Source organism: Rhipicephalus microplus, chromosome 1 (assembly GCF_043290135.1).
Source record: "Rhipicephalus microplus isolate Deutch F79 chromosome 1, USDA_Rmic, whole genome shotgun sequence".
Taxonomy (NCBI): Eukaryota; Metazoa; Arthropoda; class Arachnida; order Ixodida; family Ixodidae; genus Rhipicephalus; species Rhipicephalus microplus.
Genome location: NC_134700.1, coordinates 104,437,189 through 104,461,633, shown reverse-complemented (window position 1 = coordinate 104,461,633; position 24,445 = coordinate 104,437,189). Strand labels below are relative to the sequence as shown.

At 44.1% G+C, this 24,445-nt stretch overlaps 1 protein-coding gene across 8 annotated transcripts in view; it reads right to left on the bottom strand.

Annotated features, from left to right (window-relative positions):
- The window catches only part of LOC119172020 (cytochrome P450 2J1), a 273,137-nt gene that overhangs the window by 178,095 nt on the left and 70,597 nt on the right, over positions 1-24,445 (bottom strand). The window contains exons 2-3 of one of the 8 annotated variants that reach the window (XM_075886662.1): positions 11,198-24,170; positions 10,599-10,774 (exon numbers count right to left, since the gene is read on the bottom strand). The exons of 6 other annotated variants lie outside the window; for them this stretch is intronic. The gene's annotated coding sequence lies outside the window, so the exon portion shown is untranslated. Of the gene's footprint in view, positions 1-10,598; positions 24,171-24,445 lie in introns of all 8 variants that reach the window. One more of the 8 variants, XM_075886659.1, reaches the window with a different exon arrangement.

Genomic DNA, 24,445 nt, shown 5'->3' with positions numbered 1-24,445 from the left:
ATTTTTCAAGCGATCGTTAGTTTCCAGCTAGTTGTCTTGACCAAGGTTACTAGATGAGTAAGCAGGTACAAGTCGCCTAGGATTATACTAAGCGCATACACAAGATAAGGCATGCGTAGCGTCTTTGTCAACTCGCTCTTCTTCTGCGTAGTGGTGGCGCTCACTATGAACATACTTTTCGTTTCTTGCACGACAGCCTCCTGGGCTTGAGAGAGTCAGGGCCCGGGCGCAAGCGTGGGATGCGCGTAGCAAGGCGTTGTTGCCATGTGGTTACCCCTAAGTGAAACCCGTGATGTGTTGTCTAGCGCCGATATTGAGTAACGTGCTTGCAATCGCAAACGTTTTGTTACGTTTCGCGCGATTTTTCACTTTTGTTGGATGCGTAGATAACTGGACAAAGGGCCCCCCCACGAATGCAACTCAGCCGTTTTTCAAGCAGTAGTGTTGACATTTTGTACGCACGCGTACACGTCGCATTAAGCGCGTCTTTTATTTATTTATTTATTTACTTATTTATTTATTTATTTATTTATTTATTTATTTACAGCACGATGTCTTGGCACATCACTGGAAAAAGAAAGCCAGAACAATCAGCTTGAGGGTGTCCTGGCCACCCAACACGTGCTACAGCCTGAAAGGTGGTAACGAAGGAAAGGAAAAAGAAAAGAAAACGAAAAACAACAGGGAATCGAAATGTACACATATTATAATGTACATGAACATCCTTCATTCAAAGAAACAAGTAAATTGATTTTATAGACTCAATAAAGAAAACATAATAAAAAATGAAAATATCCCTTCAGAAACAGCGAAATACGAAAAAAAAAGATGGCGTTATTTATAAGCCATATTCATGATAAGGATATCCTGGTGAAACTTTTTCGTAGTTTTTGAAATCAGGCTTTCAGAATATTAAAAGGCTGATCTTTACTTATTCTATTTAATAAATCTGGGAGCGTGAACCGAAGCATTTGTTGACCATAGCTAGTGCGACATTTCTTCATTTGCAATTTCTTATATTTGCGCATATTAAACTTTAGTAGGGTAGCCTGTAATCCTGCTAGCGTTTGTAGAGTACAAATTTTTTTATTAAGCTAGATTTATACAGCCGACATAGAATATAGTTAAAGATTGACTTTACCAAGCAATGTTGTGTCTTATAAAGAGGTCACTGGTGTGTGAGAGATATGAAACCTTGCATGCTAATCAATAATTTTGTAAAGCTGCGAGCTTATCAATGTTTTCTTTTGATGTAGTACCCCAAAGTAGCAATCCATAATTAAATATTGTTACGTATAGAGCATTATATAAGAACATGTTGATGCTTATAGGACATTCAAGAGAGACATGGCACATTACACCTATTGTACTGGATAGTTTGCTAATAAGGAAATTTATGTGGCCGTCCCATCTCATCTGCTTATTCAAATAGACGCCCAAAGCTTTTATTGGCGGTAATAACTCAATTCCTTTTTTATTTAGTGTTAATGGTGCTAGTTGAACATTCTTGTTCGATGGTCGAAACAATATTGTTCTAGTTTTGCTAATGTTAATTTTTAAGTGGTTCTGAGTCGTCCGGTAATTTATTTTTTATAGCGCTTCATTGCCTTTATCACCTACGTGTGTTTCTGAGTTCCCTAAATAGTAGACTGGTGTAATCTGCATATATATTGAATTTGGCTATATCATCCATCGTAGGAAATTTGTTATTATAAAGTACATTTACGAATGGTCCTAGGATACTTCTCTAGAGAACACATCTGACCAGTTTTTCACTTGATTTTCCTCCCGCAACCATTACTGATTGACTTCTATGTTTCAAATATGACGAAAATATGAATGGGCTATGCCTCTAATGCCTTAAGCTTTCATCTTTCTCAACAAAATGATATGGTTAACAAGGTCAAAAGCCTTTGAAAAATCTAAGAACGTACCCAGCACCATATTCTTACATTCAAATTTCTCCAATTAAATTTTTTCTTTTTAAAGAGGGCAAGCAAGGTGGACTTCTTCCTACAGAAACCAAACTGTGCCCGGATGCATAGGATTATGGCAGTCTACGAAAGATGAAAAGCACTTTAAAATAATTTTTGGACACCTTTCGACAACACTGCTATTATGAATATTGGCCTGTAGTCGCTCAATTCATTTTTCTCCCTTTTTTTTTTGAACATCACTGTAACTTTAGCAATTTGCATGACACGTGAAAATATTCTTAATGACAGACTTTGGTTAAGTATGTGTGTTAAAAATGGCGCTAGAATATCTACTACATATTTCACTGGTTGTACTTCAATGCCCAACACATGGGTGGCTTTACGGTTGCTTATTGCCTTAAAAGACGAGATAACTTCATTGGCAGACCCCGGTGTAAGAAATATTGAATGTTCTGTGATAGTCTTTATAAGTAATATTCGCATTATCCTCTAAAGAATGTCCAAGAGTAAGAAAGAAGGCGTTAAAGCTCTTTGCCAAATCACGACGCATTATTGCTACGCCGTTCTGTAATGTTCTAATTATTTGTTCCTGTGATTGTATTGTATTTAGAGTCTTCCGAATGTTAGCCGAGCGTCCCGCAGTCATAATAAACTGGTGTAGTAGGTATTCACTTCTCCGGAGCTCTTTTGTAACGGAGTTCCTCAACTCCCTAAACGCCTTAAGAGCCTCGGGGTTTCTAGTTTTCATGAAAGCCTGATATACTCTATCTCTTTTTTTTTGGCTGAGTAATTCTTTTGTTATCTAAGGTTTCCTGCATTTTTCTAGCATCAGCATTTTTTTCAGGCAAATGGGGAATGGTAGGTTTTTAGTATTATACTTGCAAATATTTTATATGTGGTGTCTGAATTACATTCCTCTAGCACTACATGAAAGTTTGGATTTACTAGCTTTTCACTAAAGAGAGACAATGTTTCATCGTTGATAGCTCTATAAGAAACTACATATTGGGGGGGGGGGGGGGGGCACGGTATGCTTAGAAGAAAGAAATAAGGGCAACTAATCGCTGATGGCCCGAATAATACTGCCAGAGCGTATAAATAGTTGTTATAAATTACTTATAAACAGGTCTATGAGAGTCGTCGGTGTGCTTATCAATCCTGTAGGTGTCATTATAACATTGTCAAGGGAATGCGTATTCAACAGAGACAGCACTTGTCGTATTGCGCTATTTACATCTAACATATTTATGTTGAAATGTTCCCCGAAATCAAATGATATCGGTTTGCGATAAAAAAAATTCAAAGAACGATTCTAAAAATGAAAAAAAAAACTTAGAGCAGTCACTAGTGGTAGGGCGATAACATACACCGAATACTTGTGCACGGGACTTCACTGTGAGAACTTCATAATTTAGATTTACATTACAAGTCATTTGATACACCGCCACCACGCATGTCGGATCTATTCATGTAATACGACGTATCCGTCGGAAGAGTGTGACCATCAGATTTCAAAAGACACCATGTTTCAGAGAACATAATCACATTTTAAACAGTCCTGGAAAATTCCCCCCAAAAACGGTCAAGTTCCTCCCGCTTATTATGGCCCGATTGAATGTTGAAGTGGGTAAAGTTCAAGCACGGCTTACTATTTGCGAGAATTTTTTTCAACTATGATAAGCTTATCGTTTCAGAAAGTAGGGAGTTAATCCCTGATTAGTGAAGCGAAAGGCAAAACAAAAAGAAAAATACAGGCAGTTTTATTTTGTGTTGCAGTTCTCGAGCAGCATGTCAAGGCCCGCTAAATTCCGGACTACTGTCGCTCGATCATGTTCAGTACGACGGACAAGAACCTTTCTATTTGCATGCCATGCAAATCAAAAACCATTGATTTATTCGTGGGGTTTAACCTCCCAAAACCACCATTTGATTATGAGAGACGCCGTAGTGGAGGGCTCCGGAAATTTTGACCACCTGGGGTTCTTTAACGTGCACCCAAATCTGAGTACACGGGCCTACAACATTTTTGCCTCCATTGGAAATGCAGCCGCCACAGCCGGGATTTTATCCCGCGACCTGCGGGTCAGCAGCCGAGTACCTTAGCCACTAGGCCACCGTGGCGGGGCAAAATAAAAAAAACATTGTTCACTGCCCATCTCTTGACTTGGCGCAAGAGGTAGCGATTTTTTGGTCATGTTTTCTACAAATTGGATATTAGATTTAAGAGCACGGGGGTCTTTTCGCTTGCTTAGCTACATGTCTTGAGTAGACTGCCTTGCAAAGCGCGCGATAATTCCTGGTGTCTGCCCACTTCTGTACGAAATCCGATGCATTTCATCAACATCATTTGGTGTCAGGTACGAAATGATAACACAAATAGCCACGGCATTCAACTTTTCAAGCAAGTTTTCATTCTGTGTCAGTGGAATACCGCGAACCTCTAGGTTTAACTTTCTGCCTCTCCAATGAAGAGCATCAACGGTTTTTTTAGATCATCAAAGATTTCATTTTCACGGTCTTCTGCAAGCTTAGTTACTCTCTTTTGTATGTCATCGTATTTCACTATCTTGTTTCTCCTGTTGTTTAAGAATTTCATCTTACTTTTCTTACACAAGGTGAATGTCTTCCAACTGAGATGACCAACACGAGGTGAATGTCTTCTAACTGAGGTGAATGTCTTTCAACTGACCTTAATGTCTTCCAACTGAGATAGCCTATCAGCAAGGGCACTAAGCCTGCGACTTATGTGTGCTATAAATAACGTGATATCGGAGGGCAAGCTCACGTCATCGTTACTTTCTGATTTAGGCATGCAGCACGCTGTGCATCACCATTGTCGGCGGCCCTTTTCGCGATTACCTTTGAATGTGGCCTCCGAGCAACCGGAGCAGTCGCCTAAATGATAGGCGTTTCCACAGTATGAACACTTCATCGCACGTCCATCGTCTGGACGAGGCTTATCACAGTTGCCGCAAGCCTCAGCCATATCAGAGGCTCATGGAAATGACGGCTGTCGAAAGAACACGTATTCAGCCACTGAAAACCCCGCAATAACAAAACAGAGCACAAAGCACGCAACACGGCAGCGGTGGCGGCATAATCAGATAAACTTTACGGCAAAAAATCAGTGGCTTTAACTACGTGCAAAGATGTTATTCAGAATATTATGTTGGCTTTCGTCAACCACAGCCGCTGCTCTGCGAACCTTACGAAGTGGGCCTATGTACCAAACAAAAATTTATTTGTAGTTCAAAATTGCCATTCATGGGGCTACTTAGTGCAAGAAGTTGCGTATAGGAGAGTGCAGTATTTATTAGAAAGAAAGAACACAGGACAGAGCACGCGCTCGCTCGCAACTAAATTTGTTAAGAAAAAGCTTACGCGCCAGCGCTTTCACAACATACATTATATCACAAAATATTGCAGAAACGCAGAAATATAATCCCGGAAAACATGCGTTTTCTAGTGAATGAATCTGTGAACAGAAAACTTCGCTGCCCTTCATGCTTACCCGACTTATCATAGTAGAGCTCATGCTACAGAATGCTATTCCGCTTTTCATAGCTTTTGTGTGTCTTGAAGAAAAAGTCAGGAGCAGTTTCTCTGATCTAGGAAGGTAACACCAACAAAAGTTGTTGACTTACAAAAAAGGAATATCTGAGAGCTTTTACTTGCTGACCTTAATCAAGTGAACTGTCCTTACTCTGCTCATGAGGCCAAGTCCACATTCAGAAAAAGCCTTCAAGCCATTCATCGCATATGTAATATAGTTATTAGATGAGGATTATACAAGCTAGTCTTCAAAATAGCACAAAATGGAACGCGCTGACTTCTTTAGCTTACTTAGTAATTTTCCATTGACAAGCCCTAAATAAAGTTCGTTTAATATCCATGTCACAAGTGCTTTTTGAAGGCCATTGAGTCAATGGTTTACTGACTCAACTGACAAGAACAAGCTGCCACACGGGCGATTTCGAAGGCCATCGAGTCAATGGTCCATCGAGTCAACGTAGCACCCAACACCTCCGTTGAAAATTCAATGGCTATTGATTGACGGAAGCGGAAACAACTCAAACGCACACTCTCGTTACCAGCAACATGCTTGCTCACAGTAGCATAGTGCCTTGAGTATATATTTTAGGCACTGTGGCCATAGCCAGTTTGTTTGTGCCGCCACCTTGCCCGCGGCGTTGTGAACTTGTGGCCTGCTTTTTAAATGCGAACCATTTCTCAGCGAACTTCGGCGACTTTGAGCGTATCTATCTATCTAGCCACCTACTATTTTAGCTCTCCTGACCATTAAGATAATGTTATCGATACCAAACTTGGTATGGCATAACATGACTGTATAAAGCACATATTTAACTAGTCAAAACAAGAAAATCATGAGATGTACGTCATAAATGTCGTGATTTATTTTTCATGATCCTGCAGCTCTTGAGGTGGTTTTGTTCACATGGCATGTCGCAAAACTGGTATGATATGACTTGATTGCATGGCGAACACAAGCGATAGATTCTAACATGAAATTCATGACATGCGTGTCATGTAACAACATGACGACATGCCAAGCTCATGATGCGCTCGCGGCTGTTTCGCTAGCGTCACATATACCGAATTCGGTATTACAGTACGTGAATGAATGACGAAACTATGCGACTGGTGCAAACAAGATAATCAATCATGACATGCGTGTCATGTAACAACATGACTACAAGCCACGCTAATGACGCCCTGGCTGCCGTTTCACTAGCTTCACTTATACTAAATTTGGTATTACGGGACGCGAACAGACGACATAGGTAAATGACCCATACAAACATGATAATGATGGCATGCATGTCATGTAACAACATGACTAAATGTTACACCCATTATGCACTCGCGGCCAGTTCGCTAGCTTCAAACATGCCAAAATTGATATTACGTGATGTCAATGAATGACGATGATGCACGTGCTCGTCAGCGTTCATTTCGACGCGTCACGCCAGCGTTGCGACGCCAGGCGCCGGTCTTGCCATATACTTGCAGGCGCGCCCCGCACTGCGTAGCTTTAACGCATGCGTGTTTCAGCGCGTCCGGCGTCCCTCCGTCAAAAAAGTAGGGAGACGCAGTGTTGTCTGGGTAACGCATCGGCGCGAAATGCAGCATGTCGCATTTTGCACTGGTTGCCATCAGGCCACGCCGACGGATGCTAGTCGCGCCGGTTGCTCCTGGCGACAGACTATACAGTGCTCGCGTTTAAATAATGTAGCGTCGCTGCGCCCAGCGTGTGCGCGCGCGAACCCTACATTGGAGTAAATTGGGACCTTCATGATGCGCTCGCGGCCATTTTGCTAGCTCCACATATACCGAATTCGGTGTTACGTGACGTCATTGGATGACGAAAGTGTATGACTGGTGCAAATACGATAATCCTGACACGCATCTCATGTAAGAACATGATAACATACCACGCACATAGAGTGCTCGCGTTCGTTTCGCTAGCTTCACATATACTAAATTTGGTATCACGTGACGTGAATAGATGACGAAAGTAAACGACACATCTAAACATGATAATCATGACGCGGATGTCATGTATGGCATGATTTACCTCCACCTCGTAACGTTGCGCTGATTTTAAAGTGACATATCAACCTTTCTCATTCGTGCTTCGCATATCATCGATTTGCACTGTACGTGTAATCTGCCAATTTTTTTCTTGCCACGGGAAACTGCTCAATCTCAGCCAATGTAGCTTACGCTACAAAACAGCAAGGCACATTTCAGCACAAGATAATCTCAGAATCCTGAAGTTATTTGCTAAATGTCACCCTCTCCAACTGCAATAAAAGAGTTACCTAAATAAAGTGCCTCTTGTCGGTGATCAATTGAAGAGATGATTTCACTAATACGGAGGAGTTAGAAGCTCCCAGAGCCCATGGTTTTTCTATAAGTATTTATGAGAATTAGGCATCGTGACTGACCAAGCCTTGTAATGTGCTTGATGAGGACGTCGTCTGTAGTTGGCTTTATCAAGATTGGGAAATCGTCAGCGGGAATGGAAATGTCCACGTCATAAATGACGCCAACACTGCCCTTACAGTCAGTGCGGATCACTGATTTAACTGTGACTGTGTCGATTTCCGATATGTTCTGTAGGCTTTGCAGCGCTTTACGGTGTAGAACATCAACTGCCAGAACATTCTTCCGTGAGTTGATCCTGACGTCTTTAATTTCATTTGGAGCGAGTCCTTCAAGGTATGCAGAGAGGACTTGCCTGTTAAGCCGCCGTAGGTTGGCTGAAGGGTCCACAGCCATGAAGAGTATAGTGTGTGGCCAACGCTGCGCGGTAGCCTGCACGGTGGATATACTCGTCGCCGACGATGTTCGTAGCAGTCATCTTTTTGCATTGCGGCTCATGACGACTGTGTAGTCGTCATTCGATTACTCGAAACCGTCGGAATGAAGCTCCGTTGCCTCGTTGTCTGTGCCACTTGAGGTGGTCCCTCGTTTCCTAGCCGCTGCCAGACGTAGCGGTTGTCCACCTCGAAAATCCTGAGAGGCTTCTTCATCCATTCTCGCAAGGAGGGAGCGGCAGCTCCCAGAATTTGCGGTAAAACAAGAAGATTGTTTTTGAGGGAGACAGTCTTCCCCCACACGTCAATGTTGGTCACGTTCGCCATCAGGTCCGTCCATACATACCGAAGCCCCTGCAATGCTTCAGATGCTTCCAGATGCGACATGTCAAAGGAGTATGTACCAGCAATGTCGTGTGCCCGCGGTGTGCCGAACCTCATTCAGAAGACACCTGCCACGCAACTGCGTTCAAATGCTCCAATTGCCATGGCGCTCATAAAGCGTCGTCTAAAGATTGCCCACGAGTGAGAAATGAACGCGTGGTGCTGAAACGCATGGTGCGCGACAATTCAACCTACAGGGAAGCCGCTGCTACTGTCAGGCGACGTCGGCGTCACCACAGAAGATCATCACGCAACGTGACATCTGCCGATAGAAACCCATCATCTCAAGCAAGAAGAACTGGCCCTCCATCGTCAAGCTCTGTGAAGACGGATACACCGAAAACAGAATTAGGGTCAAGACTCCCACCTCGTGAAGAGTGGCCATCACTTCCACGAACACAGCCTGTTTCAGAGGTGCATCAATCCCCGCCAACCTCGATGCCATCACGAACCACTGATGAAACGACAACTGAGGATCGCCAGGTCATCAACATGTTGCAGACCCTTATGAGCGCAATGCGCATGCTCCTAAGCAACATGAACACCCCATCAGCGCAGAGGGCACTCCAAGTGCTGGACACTTTGAGTCCGGTGCTTGCAGCTCTAAGGCAAAACGATGGCCCGCAACATGTTATCCTTTCAAGAGGAGGTCAAGAACGCATCTGTCCTTCAGTGGAATGCCACAGGACTTAGGGCACGTATGTCGGAGTTCCGGCAATATGTATTCACGAACCAGTTCTCCATAATTGTGATTTGTGAACCGAACCTCTCAGCTCAGATGAGACTGTCTGGATATGAGTGCTTTATGTCTTCTACCCACGGAGAGCGCAGCACGGTCATTGTGTTCATACGGCACGACTTAACTTATGTTCATCACCCTGTACCCCCTGACGAAGAAAACCAGTACGTTTGCCTAACAGTAAAAAACAAGAAGACCACATTCACCATCATCGGAGCATACTTACATCCATCAAGTCGTCTAGACCGTGAGCGCTTGCGCGGAATTTTGAATTCAACTTTCCAGCCATGGCTGATAACTGGCGACTTCAATGCCCACCACTACTTATGGGGAAGCTTCAGGGTCAACACTAGAGGTAGACAATTAGTGTCTTTCGCTTCTGAATGTGAACTTATCCTCGTGAATGACGGCAGCCCTACTTATCTGCGCGGATCGGCCTATAGCAGTTGCCTGGACCTCACTTTCGTCTCACGCTCGTTCACACGCACAGTGCACTGGTTTTTGGATTTGGAAACAAGGGGTAGTGACCACATCTCAACATAGCTTAAGATTGAAGGCTTTCCAAGTCTCAAGTCCTCCAGAGCCGTCCAGTGCACCGATTGGCAAAAATACAAGTTAAATATGGAAGACTATGTTGGCGCCTCACCTTTCAACCTAGAGGACGCAATAAAGAGTGCCCTACAGTCAACGACGCGTTCGCTTGCGGTGGGCTCATCTCGCACTGATATGGACATTGATCTCGAGAAACTCCGAGCGATTCGTCGTCGTGCAGAACGACGTTATAGACGCACGAGGTCACTTGTTGATCTGAGAGTGGCCAGACGCACACAAAAGAAAATACAGCGTCACATGGACAAGTTGGACAAGCAACGATGGGTAACTTTTTTCGAGTCTTTGTATCCTAGAAAGCCTCTGTCACTAATCTAGAGAACTGTCCGTGGTCTTCGTACAGCCATTACTCAGCGCTACCCATTTAAATCTCTGGCACTTCACTTGCGCTGCGAAGAGATTGATGTCGCAGATTCTTTCTGTCGAAGAATTGCCTGCGGCTCAAATTCAACTGAGACAAAGACGCCCGACTTTTCTGTATCCTCACGGGATCCCCGAATGGAGATTTCGTTTTCAATGGACGAACTAAAGGCTGCGCTTGCTTTGAGTAGACGTTCTTTAGCACCAGGACCTGACGGCATCACTTACCGCGCTCTGTGTCACCTAGGAGATCAAGCTCGGCAGGCACTCTTGCAGCTGTACAACGACTCCTGGCAAACTGGCATGGTTCCACAGGAATGGAAGTCAAGTCGTCTGATTCCACTTCTCAAAGCCAGCAAGTCACCCTTGGACATTTCCTCTTACCGCCCGATTGCCCTCGCAAGCTGTGTGGGAAAAGTTATAGAAAGTATAGTATCGGCCCCCCGAACCGCACCACGAAAGCGTGGACAATTTAGAAGTGGTCCTTATTGGTGCGCCAGCGGACGCCGGCTGTGGCCCAAAGAACAAGACAGAGCCGAGAGTTGATAAACAAACAAAATTATATTCTCATTAACGGCAGATCAAAAACAATACACACGTATGCACACTCCACAATAGTTACATACAATACGTCACCAAACAGACAATGTACTACACAGTACAATCAACCACACTTGAAACAACGGACACAGACAACAATACGCACTACAATGCAGTCGCATGCATTGAACAACCAAGACACTTAAAGACTAAAGAGATATAAGACCTATTCAGTCCAAAGTCCTTGGAACAAAAGTCTGAATGATACTCTTCCGAGAATCACTCACTCAAAGTCCAGCGTTGTTGTCGTTCCGCAGCTCTCGAAGTTCTCTCCCAGGAAACCTCCCGTCTTCAATTGGCCACTCTTCAAACTTCAACTTCTTCGCCGGAACACGTCGGCTTCACACTCGCAGCGGTTGCCACGGGTCTTCGCTCGATAGCGGTAAACACACACTCTTGCCTGTAGCTCGAGCCGTCCCTACGGACCACAAACTTCGCCGACTACACGGCGGACTCTCTACGCACTCTGGCGCTCACTTCCGTCTCCTCCTGATTTCTCGTCTCGGCTGCTCGGTTAAATACCTTGCGCGCGACTTTCCAGATGTTTCTCGTCATTTCGTCGGCGCGATACACAACGAAGGCTGGGGAGAGGCACGAGACGGTTCGACTGCCCTCTCCGGAGGATGATTCACTCGGTCTGACCCCGCCTCCTTCGTTCGAGAAAAATCGCGGCCTTGCTGGGCCGCCGATGTGGGGTGAGGAGGATCGTCTGCGAAGCCGTGCTTCTGCGGGGAGAGCGCGCGCCCGGGAGCCCTGGATGTTTGCTTTCTTTTTTTTTCTTTTTACCTCGCGGCGTTTCTGCCGCCCGTTGTCGCAAGGATTTGGCGGCGCGCTCTTTTTTAGCGCTCGTTCTGTGACAGTGGGGTTTAACGTCCCAGAACTACCATATGATTATGAGAAACGCCGTAGTGGAGGGCTCCGGAAAAGTTCACCACCTGGGGTTCTTTAACGTGCACACAAATCTGAGCAGATGGTCCTACAACATTTCCGCCTCTATCGGAAATGCAGCCGCCACAACCAGGATTCGAACTCGCGACCTGCGGGTGAGCAGCCGAGTACCTAAGCCACTAGACCACCACGGCGGGGCTTCCTTTCCACCAGGCAAGTAATTCATCAGGTCTGCACATCAGACATCGCGCCATTCTCACCCCAACGTCATCCTTCCCATACCCCCAAAAAATAAAGATATGCCAGGTATACAAGACTAGAACGATCTTCTCACCCACATTGCCATTTCAATTCAGTTTGCCCAATTTAAAACCGCCTTAAAAAGTAATATTTTATCTTTATAAATATGGCCAACCGCTGCTTTCTTATTGTTTGTGTTGTTTTGATTTTTTGTTTAGCCTAATATACTTTCTTCCCATCCCTCATGTAATAACCCTTGGGACTCTCGAGGTAGTAATAAACGAATATGATATTCTGAAATGCCGTAGCGTAGGGCTCCAAAAATGTCCACTACCTGGATTTTTTTATCTGCACCTAAATCTAAGTACACAAGCTGCTAGCATTTTCAGCTCCAACGAAATGTGAACATTGTGACTGGTATCGAACCTGCGACCATCGCGTCAGCCGTCCGGCATCGTGATAACAGTTGTAGTCTTTTGTCTCAAAACCACGGTATGATTATGACAGACGAGGGCTTTAAAATTTCGGTCATGCGTGCTTCGTTAACGTGCTCCTAAATCTAGGAGCCCTTAACCTTTGGCATTCGTCAATATGTTGCCACCACGGCCGGAATTAAATTTGGCGATGTCCGAGTCAGCAGTGAAGTAACATAATCACTGAACGACCGCGCGGGTGGCCGAGGACTGTATCGACGTTGCCTTGGCAATGCTATTTGCAAAGTAGATGCTATTGCAAAATAGTTAAGGTTATATGTAGCATGTGAGCCTTTCATTAGGCTTTTTGCTGCTGCGATCATTCGTTCATAGACAAGATTTTGTCTGCGAGGGGGTAACGACGTGTTGCATCCCTTTGATGACGCCCATGGTTCATATTCAGAAAGGCTGCAAAACCTCCTGCTAATAGTTTTGCAACGATACAAATAGGAGCTGCCAAGGTGAGAGAGGAATTCGTGCTTTGTGGTTGTCCGAGGCAGCAGCGAGTGCGGGCAGTTACAATAACTGACGCTGAATAAAGCGAGAAGGCTCTTATCAGCCATGTTATGAGCAGTGGGTCAGATGATTACGTATCGTCCTACCAGACATTGACTGGAGTGGCGGCTCTCACTACCCTTTGCGATAGCACACCACTGACGTGGCGAAAAGATAAATTGAGTTGCCACATACAACAGCCACTTCGAATCAACGCGACGCTATCACTGACATTTGTGGAGCCCAATGTCTTTCACCCTGTTAGCCGTGGGTATATCCAATTATTTCCCTACAAACCGTAATTACCCACCTTGTTTTTTTTCTCTTATTTTTCAAGCGATCGTTAGTTTCCAGCTAGTTGTCTTGACCAAGGTTACTAGATGAGTAAGCAGGTACAAGTCGCCTAGGATTATACTAAGCGCATACACAAGATAAGGCATGCGTAGCGTCTTTGTCAACTCGCTCTTCTTCTGCGTAGTGGTGGCGCTCACTATGAACATACTTTTCGTTTCTTGCACGACAGCCTCCTGGGCTTGAGAGAGTCAGGGCCCGGGCGCAAGCGTGGGATGCGCGTAGCAAGGCGTTGTTGCCATGTGGTTACCCCTAAGTGAAACCCGTGATGTGTTGTCTAGCGCCGATATTGAGTAACGTGCTTGCAATCGCAAACGTTTTGTTACGTTTCGCGCGATTTTTCACTTTTGTTGGATGCGTAGATAACTGGACAAAGGGCCCCCCCACGAATGCAACTCAGCCGTTTTTCAAGCAGTAGTGTTGACATTTTGTACGCACGCGTACACGTCGCATTAAGCGCGTCTTTTATTTATTTATTTATTTACTTATTTATTTATTTATTTATTTATTTATTTATTTATTTACAGCACGATGTCTTGGCACATCACTGGAAAAAGAAAGCCAGAACAATCAGCTTGAGGGTGTCCTGGCCACCCAACACGTGCTACAGCCTGAAAGGTGGTAACGAAGGAAAGGAAAAAGAAAAGAAAACGAAAAACAACAGGGAATCGAAATGTACACATATTATAATGTACATGAACATCCTTCATTCAAAGAAACAAGTAAATTGATTTTATAGACTCAATAAAGAAAACATAATAAAAAATGAAAATATCCCTTCAGAAACAGCGAAATACGAAAAAAAAAGATGGCGTTATTTATAAGCCATATTCATGATAAGGATATCCTGGTGAAACTTTTTCGTAGTTTTTGAAATCAGGCTTTCAGAATATTAAAAGGCTGATCTTTACTTATTCTATTTAATAAATCTGGGAGCGTGAACCGAAGCATTTGTTGACCATAGCTAGTGCGACATTTCTTCATTTGCAATTTCTTATATTTGCGCATATTAAACTTTAGTAGGGTAGCCTGTAATCCTGCTAGCGTTTGTAGAGTACAAATTTTTTTATTAAGCTAGATTTATACAGCCGACATAGAATATAGTTAAAGATTGACTTTACCAAGCAATGTTGTGTCTTATAAAGAGGTCACTGGTGTGTGAGAGATATGAAACCTTGCATGCTAATCAATAATTTTGTAAAGCTGCGAGCTTATCAATGTTTTCTTTTGATGTAGTACCCCAAAGTAGCAATCCATAATTAAATATTGTTACGTATAGAGCATTATATAAGAACATGTTGATGCTTATAGGACATTCAAGAGAGACATGGCACATTACACCTATTGTACTGGATAGTTTGCTAATAAGGAAATTTATGTGGCCGTCCCATCTCATCTGCTTATTCAAATAGACGCCCAAAGCTTTTATTGGCGGTAATAACTCAATTCCTTTTTTATTTAGTGTTAATGGTGCTAGTTGAACATTCTTGTTCGATGGTCGAAACAATATTGTTCTAGTTTTGCTAATGTTAATTTTTAAGTGGTTCTGAGTCGTCCGGTAATTTATTTTTTATAGCGCTTCATTGCCTTTATCACCTACGTGTGTTTCTGAGTTCCCTAAATAGTAGACTGGTGTAATCTGCATATATATTGAATTTGGCTATATCATCCATCGTAGGAAATTTGTTATTATAAAGTACATTTACGAATGGTCCTAGGATACTTCTCTAGAGAACACATCTGACCAGTTTTTCACTTGATTTTCCTCCCGCAACCATTACTGATTGACTTCTATGTTTCAAATATGACGAAAATATGAATGGGCTATGCCTCTAATGCCTTAAGCTTTCATCTTTCTCAACAAAATGATATGGTTAACAAGGTCAAAAGCCTTTGAAAAATCTAAGAACGTACCCAGCACCATATTCTTACATTCAAATTTCTCCAATTAAATTTTTTCTTTTTAAAGAGGGCAAGCAAGGTGGACTTCTTCCTACAGAAACCAAACTGTGCCCGGATGCATAGGATTATGGCAGTCTACGAAAGATGAAAAGCACTTTAAAATAATTTTTGGACACCTTTCGACAACACTGCTATTATGAATATTGGCCTGTAGTCGCTCAATTCATTTTTCTCCCTTTTTTTTTTGAACATCACTGTAACTTTAGCAATTTGCATGACACGTGAAAATATTCTTAATGACAGACTTTGGTTAAGTATGTGTGTTAAAAATGGCGCTAGAATATCTACTACATATTTCACTGGTTGTACTTCAATGCCCAACACATGGGTGGCTTTACGGTTGCTTATTGCCTTAAAAGACGAGATAACTTCATTGGCAGACCCCGGTGTAAGAAATATTGAATGTTCTGTGATAGTCTTTATAAGTAATATTCGCATTATCCTCTAAAGAATGTCCAAGAGTAAGAAAGAAGGCGTTAAAACTCTTTGCCAAATCACGACGCATTATTGCTACGCCGTTCTGTAATGTTCTAATTATTTGTTCCTGTGATTGTATTGTATTTAGAGTCTTCCGAATGTTAGCCGAGCGTCCCGCAGTCATAATAAACTGGTGTAGTAGGTATTCACTTCTCCGGAGCTCTTTTGTAACGGAGTTCCTCAACTCCCTAAACGCCTTAAGAGCCTCGGGGTTTCTAGTTTTCATGAAAGCCTGATATACTCTATCTCTTTTTTTTTGGCTGAGTAATTCTTTTGTTATCTAAGGTTTCCTGCATTTTTCTAGCATCAGCATTTTTTTCAGGCAAATGGGGAATGGTAGGTTTTTAGTATTATACTTGCAAATATTTTATATGTGGTGTCTGAATTACATTCCTCTAGCACTACATGAAAGTTTGGATTTACTAGCTTTTCACTAAAGAGAGACAATGTTTCATCGTTGATAGCTCTATAAGAAACTACATATTGGGGGGGGGGGGGGGGCACGGTATGCTTAGAAGAAAGAAATAAGGGCAACTAATCGCTGATGGCCCGAATAATACTGCCAGAGCGTATAAATAGTTGTTATAAATTACTTATAAACAGGTCTATGAGAGTCGTCGGTGTGCTTATCAATCCTGTAGGTGTCATTATAACATTGTCAAGGGAATGCGTATTCAACAGAGACAGCACTTGTCGTATTGCGCTATTTACATCTAACATATTTATGTTGAAATGTTCCCCGAAATCAAATGATATCGGTTTGCGATAAAAAAAATTCAAAGAACGATTCTAAAAATGAAAAAAAAAACTTAGAGCAGTCACTAGTGGTAGGGCGATAACATACACCGAATACTTGTGCACGGGACTTCACTGTGAGAACTTCATAATTTAGATTTACATTACAAGTCATTTGATACACCGCCACCACGCATGTCGGATCTATTCATGTAATACGACGTATCCGTCGGAAGAGTGTGACCATCAGATTTCAAAAGACACCATGTTTCAGAGAACATAATCACATTTTAAACAGTCCTGGAAAATTCCCCCCAAAAACGGTCAAGTTCCTCCCGCTTATTATGGCCCGATTGAATGTTGAAGTGGGTAAAGTTCAAGCACGGCTTACTATTTGCGAGAATTTTTTTCAACTATGATAAGCTTATCGTTTCAGAAAGTAGGGAGTTAATCCCTGATTAGTGAAGCGAAAGGCAAAACAAAAAGAAAAATACAGGCAGTTTTATTTTGTGTTGCAGTTCTCGAGCAGCATGTCAAGGCCCGCTAAATTCCGGACTACTGTCGCTCGATCATGTTCAGTACGACGGACAAGAACCTTTCTATTTGCATGCCATGCAAATCAAAAACCATTGATTTATTCGTGGGGTTTAACCTCCCAAAACCACCATTTGATTATGAGAGACGCCGTAGTGGAGGGCTCCGGAAATTTTGACCACCTGGGGTTCTTTAACGTGCACCCAAGTCTGAGTACACGGGCCTACAACATTTTTGCCTCCATTGGAAATGCAGCCGCCACAGCCGGGATTTTATCCCGCGACCTGCGGGTCAGCAGCCGAGTACCTTAGCCACTAGGCCACCGTGGCGGGGCAAAATAAAAAAAACATTGTTCACTGCCCATCTCTTGACTTGGCGCAAGAGGTAGCGATTTTTTGGTCATGTTTTCTACAAATTGGATATTAGATTTAAGAGCACGGGGGTCTTTTCGCTTGCTTAGCTACATGTCTTGAGTAGACTGCCTTGCAAAGCGCGCGATAATTCCTGGTGTCTGCCCACTTCTGTACGAAATCCGATGCATTTCATCAACATCATTTGGTGTCAGGTACGAAATGATAACACAAATAGCCACGGCATTCAACTTTTCAAGCAAGTTTTCATTCTGTGTCAGTGGAATACCGCGAACCTCTAGGTTTAACTTTCTGCCTCTCCAATGAAGAGCATCAACGGTTTTTTTAGATCATCAAAGATTTCATTTTCACGGTCTTCTGCAAGCTTAGTTACTCTCTTTTGTATGTCATCGTATTTCACTATCTTGTTTCTCCTGTTGTTTAAGAATTTCATCTTACTTTTCTTACACAAGGTGAATGTCTTCCAACTGAGATGACCAACACGAGGTGAATGTCTTCTAACTGAGGTGAATGTCTTTCAACTGACCTTAATGTCTTCCAACTGAGATAGCCTATCAGCAAGGGCACTAAGCCTGCGACTTATGTGTGCTATAAATAACGTGATATCGGAGGGCAAGCTCACGTCATCGTTACTTTCTGATTTAGGCATGCAGCACGCTGTGCATCACCATTGTCGGCGGCCCTTTTCGCGATTACCTTTGAATGTGGCCTCCGAGCAACCGGAGCAGTCGCCTAAATGATAGGCGTTTCCACAGTATGAACACTTCATCGCACGTCCATCGTCTGGACGAGGCTTATCACAGTTGCCGCAAGCCTCAGCCATATCAGAGGCTCATGGAAATGACGGCTGTCGAAAGAACACGTATTCAGCCACTGAAAACCCCGCAATAACAAAACAGAGCACAAAGCACGCAACACGGCAGCGGTGGCGGCATAATCAGATAAACTTTACGGCAAAAAATCAGTGGCTTTAACTACGTGCAAAGATGTTATTCAGAATATTATGTTGGCTTTCGTCAACCACAGCCGCTGCTCTGCGAACCTTACGAAGTGGGCCTATGTACCAAACAAAAATTTATTTGTAGTTCAAAATTGCCATTCATGGGGCTACTTAGTGCAAGAAGTTGCGTATAGGAGAGTGCAGTATTTATTAGAAAGAAAGAACACAGGACAGAGCACGCGCTCGCTCGCAACTAAATTTGTTAAGAAAAAGCTTACGCGCCAGCGCTTTCACAACATACATTATATCACAAAATATTGCAGAAACGCAGAAATATAATCCCGGAAAACATGCGTTTTCTAGTGAATGAATCTGTGAACAGAAAACTTCGCTGCCCTTCATGCTTACCCGACTTATCATAGTAGAGCTCATGCTACAGAATGCTATTCCGCTTTTCATAGCTTTTGTGTGTCTTGAAGAAAAAGTCAGGAGCAGTTTCTCTGATCTAGGAAGGTAACACCAACAAAAGTTGTTGACTTACAAAAAAGGAATATCTGAGAGCTTTTACTTGCTGACCTTAATCAAGTGAACTGTCCTTACTCTGCTCATGAGGCCAAGTCCACATTCAGAAAAAGCCTTCAAGCCATTCATCGCATATGTAATATAGTTATTAGATGAGGATTATACAAGCTAGTCTTCAAAATAGCACAAAATGGAACGCGCTGACTTCTTTAGCTTACTTAGTAATTTTCCATTGACAAGCCCTAAATAAAGTTCGTTTAATATCCATGTCACAAGTGCTTTTTGAAGGCCATTGAGTCAATGGTTTACTGACTCAACTGACAAGAACAAGCTGCCACACGGGCGATTTCGAAGGCCATCGAGTCAATGGTCCATCGAGTCAACGTAGCACCCAACACCTCCGTTGAAAATTCAATGGCTATTGATTGACGGAAGCGGAAACAACTCAAACGCACACTCTCGTTACCAGCAACATGCTTGCTCACAGTAGCATAGTGCCTTGAGTATATATTTTAGGCACTGTGGCCATAGCCAGTTTGTTTGTGCCGCCACCTTGCCCGCGGCGTTGTGAACTTGTGGCCTGCTTTTTAAATGCGAACCATTTCTCAGCGAACTTCGGCGACTTTGAGCGTATCTATCTATCTAGCCACCTACTATTTTAGCTCTCCTGACCATTAAGATAATGTTATCGATACCAAACTTGGTATGGCATAACATGACTGTATAAAGCACATATTTAACTAGTCAAAACAAGAAAATCATGAGATGTACGTCATAAATGTCGTGATTTATTTTTCATGATCCTGCAGCTCTTGAGGTGGTTTTGTTCACATGGCATGTCGCAAAACTGGTATGATATGACTTGATTGCATGGCGAACACAAGCGATAGATTCTAACATGAAATTCATGACATGCGTGTCATGTAACAACATGACGACATGCCAAGCTCATGATGCGCTCGCGGCTGTTTCGCTAGCGTCACATATACCGAATTCGGTATTACAGTACGTGAATGAATGACGAAACTATGCGACTGGTGCAAACAAGATAATCAATCATGACATGCGTGTCATGTAACAACATGACTACAAGCCACGCTAATGACGCCCTGGCTGCCGTTTCACTAGCTTCACTTATACTAAATTTGGTATTACGGGACGCGAACAGACGACATAGGTAAATGACCCATACAAACATGATAATGATGGCATGCATGTCATGTAACAACATGACTAAATGTTACACCCATTATGCACTCGCGGCCAGTTCGCTAGCTTCAAACATGCCAAAATTGATATTACGTGATGTCAATGAATGACGATGATGCACGTGCTCGTCAGCGTTCATTTCGACGCGTCACGCCAGCGTTGCGACGCCAGGCGCCGGTCTTGCCATATACTTGCAGGCGCGCCCCGCACTGCGTAGCTTTAACGCATGCGTGTTTCAGCGCGTCCGGCGTCCCTCCGTCAAAAAAGTAGGGAGACGCAGTGTTGTCTGGGTAACGCATCGGCGCGAAATGCAGCATGTCGCATTTTGCACTGGTTGCCATCAGGCCACGCCGACGGATGCTAGTCGCGCCGGTTGCTCCTGGCGACAGACTATACAGTGCTCGCGTTTAAATAATGTAGCGTCGCTGCGCCCAGCGTGTGCGCGCGCGAACCCTACATTGGAGTAAATTGGGACCTTCATGATGCGCTCGCGGCCATTTTGCTAGCTCCACATATACCGAATTCGGTGTTACGTGACGTCATTGGATGACGAAAGTGTATGACTGGTGCAAATACGATAATCCTGACACGCATCTCATGTAAGAACATGATAACATACCACGCACATAGAGTGCTCGCGTTCGTTTCGCTAGCTTCACATATACTAAATTTGGTATCACGTGACGTGAATAGATGACGAAAGTAAACGACACATCTAAACATGATAATCATGACGCGGATGTCATGTATGGCATGATTTACCTCCACCTCGTAACGTTGCGCTGATTTTAAAGTGACATATCAACCTTTCTCATTCGTGCTTCGCATATCATCGATTTGCACTGTACGTGTAATCTGCCAATTTTTTTCTTGCCACGGGAAACTGCTCAATCTCAGCCAATGTAGCTTACGCTACAAAACAGCAAGGCACATTTCAGCACAAGATAATCTCAGAATCCTGAAGTTATTTGCTAAATGTCACCCTCTCCAACTGCAATAAAAGAGTTACCTAAATAAAGTGCCTCTTGTCGGTGATCAATTGAAGAGATGATTTCACTAATACGGAGGAGTTAGAAGCTCCCAGAGCCCATGGTTTTTCTATAAGTATTTATGAGAATTAGGCATCGTGACTGACCAAGCCTTGTAATGTGCTTGATGAGGACGTCGTCTGTAGTTGGCTTTATCAAGATTGGGAAATCGTCAGCGGGAATGGAAATGTCCACGTCATAAATGACGCCAACACTGCCCTTACAGTCAGTGCGGATCACTGATTTAACTGTGACTGTGTCGATTTCCGATATGTTCTGTAGGCTTTGCAGCGCTTTACGGTGTAGAACATCAACTGCCAGAACATTCTTCCGTGAGTTGATCCTGACGTCTTTAATTTCATTTGGAGCGAGTCCTTCAAGGTATGCAGAGAGGACTTGCCTGTTAAGCCGCCGTAGGTTGGCTGAAGGGTCCACAGCCATGAAGAGTATAGTGTGTGGCCAACGCTGCGCGGTAGCCTGCACGGTGGATATACTCGTCGCCGACGATGTTCGTAGCAGTCATCTTTTTGCATTGCGGCTCATGACGACTGTGTAGTCGTCATTCGATTACTCGAAACCGTCGGAATGAAGCTCCGTTGCCTCGTTGTCTGTGCCACTTGAGGTGGTCCCTCGTTTCCTAGCCGCTGCCAGACGTAGCGGTTGTCCACCTCGAAAATCCTGAGAGGCTTCTTCATCCATTCTCGCAAGGAGGGAGCGGCAGCTCCCAGAATTTGCGGTAAAACAAGAAGATTGTTTTTGAGGGAGACAGTCTTCCCCCACACGTCAATGTTGGTCACGTTCGCCATCAGGTCCGTCCATACATACCGAAGCCCCTGCAATGCTTCAGATGCTTCCAGATGCGACATGTCAAAGGAGTATGTACCAGCAATGTCGTGTGCCCGCGGTGTGCCGAACCTCATTCAGAAGACACCTGCCACGCAACTGCGTTCAAATGCTCCAATTGCCATGGCGCTCATAAAGCGTCGTCTAAAGATTGCCCACGAGTGAGAAATGAACGCGTGGTGCTGAAACGCATGGTGCGCGACAATTCAACCTACAGGGAAGCCGCTGCTACTGTCAGGCGACGTCGGCGTCACCACAGAAGATCATCACGCAACGTGACATCTGCCGATAGAAACCCATCATCTCAAGCAAGAAGAACTGGCCCTCCATCGTCAAGCTCTGTGAAGACGGATACACCGAAAACAGAATTAGGGTCAAGACTCCCACCTCGTGAAGAGTGGCCATCACTTCCACGAACACAGCCTGTTTCAGAGGTGCATCAATCCCCGCCAACCTCGATGCCATCACGAACCACTGATGAAACGACAACTGAGGATCGCCAGGTCATCAACATGTTGCAGACCCTTATGAGCGCAATGCGCATGCTCCTAAGCAACATGAACACCCCATCAGCGCAGAGGGCACTCCAAGTGCTGGACACTTTGAGTCCGGTGCTTGCAGCTCTAAGGCAAAACGATGGCCCGCAACATGTTATCCTTTCAAGAGGAGGTCAAGAACGCATCTGTCCTTCAGTGGAATGCCACAGGACTTAGGGCACGTATGTCGGAGTTCCGGCAATATGTATTCACGAACCAGTTCTCCATAATTGTGATTTGTGAACCGAACCTCTCAGCTCAGATGAGACTGTCTGGATATGAGTGCTTTATGTCTTCTACCCACGGAGAGCGCAGCACGGTCATTGTGTTCATACGGCACGACTTAACTTATGTTCATCACCCTGTACCCCCTGACGAAGAAAACCAGTACGTTTGCCTAACAGTAAAAAACAAGAAGACCACATTCACCATCATCGGAGCATACTTACATCCATCAAGTCGTCTAGACCGTGAGCGCTTGCGCGGAATTTTGAATTCAACTTTCCAGCCATGGCTGATAACTGGCGACTTCAATGCCCACCACTACTTATGGGGAAGCTTCAGGGTCAACACTAGAGGTAGACAATTAGTGTCTTTCGCTTCTGAATGTGAACTTATCCTCGTGAATGACGGCAGCCCTACTTATCTGCGCGGATCGGCCTATAGCAGTTGCCTGGACCTCACTTTCGTCTCACGCTCGTTCACACGCACAGTGCACTGGTTTTTGGATTTGGAAACAAGGGGTAGTGACCACATCTCAACATAGCTTAAGATTGAAGGCTTTCCAAGTATCAAGTCCTCCAGAGCCGTCCAGTGCACCGATTGGCAAAAATACAAGTTAAATATGGAAGACTATGTTGGCGCCTCACCTTTCAACCTAGAGGACGCAATAAAGAGTGCCCTACAGTCAACGACGCGTTCGCTTGCGGTGGGCTCATCTCGCACTGATATGGACATTGATCTCGAGAAACTCCGAGCGATTCGTCGTCGTGCAGAACGACGTTATAGACGCACGAGGTCACTTGTTGATCTGAGAGTGGCCAGACGCACACAAAAGAAAATACAGCGTCACATGGACAAGTTGGACAAGCAACGATGGGTAACTTTTTTCGAGTCTTTGTATCCTAGAAAGCCTCTGTCACTAATCTAGAGAACTGTCCGTGGTCTTCGTACAGCCATTACTCAGCGCTACCCATTTAAATCTCTGGCACTTCACTTGCGCTGCGAAGAGATTGATGTCGCAGATTCTTTCTGTCGAAGAATTGCCTGCGGCTCAAATTCAACTGAGACAAAGACGCCCGACTTTTCTGTATCCTCACGGGATCCCCGAATGGAGATTTCGTTTTCAATGGACGAACTAAAGGCTGCGCTTGCTTTGAGTAGACGTTCTTTAGCACCAGGACCTGACGGCATCACTTACCGCGCTCTGTGTCACCTAGGAGATCAAGCTCGGCAGGCACTCTTGCAGCTGTACAACGACTCCTGGCAAACTGGCATGGTTCCACAGGAATGGAAGTCAAGTCGTCTGATTCCACTTCTCAAAGCCAGCAAGTCACCCTTGGACATTTCCTCTTACCGCCCGATTGCCCTCGCAAGCTGTGTGGGAAAAGTTATAGAAAGGATGATTTTAACGCGTCTGGAATGGTGCTTAGAGTTCTACGAAATATATCCAGATGCCATGTCCGGGTTCCGACGAGGCCGCTCGTCAATTGACAATGTAGTTGACTTGGTGACATAGGTAGAACACCAGAAGGTCTGCGAACGGTTATCTGCTGCTCTGTTTCTTGACGTTAAAGGGACAATGTCACCCACGAAGCCATTCTCAGCGCACTAGAAGGAGTGGGACTCAGTGGCAGGATATATACGTGGGT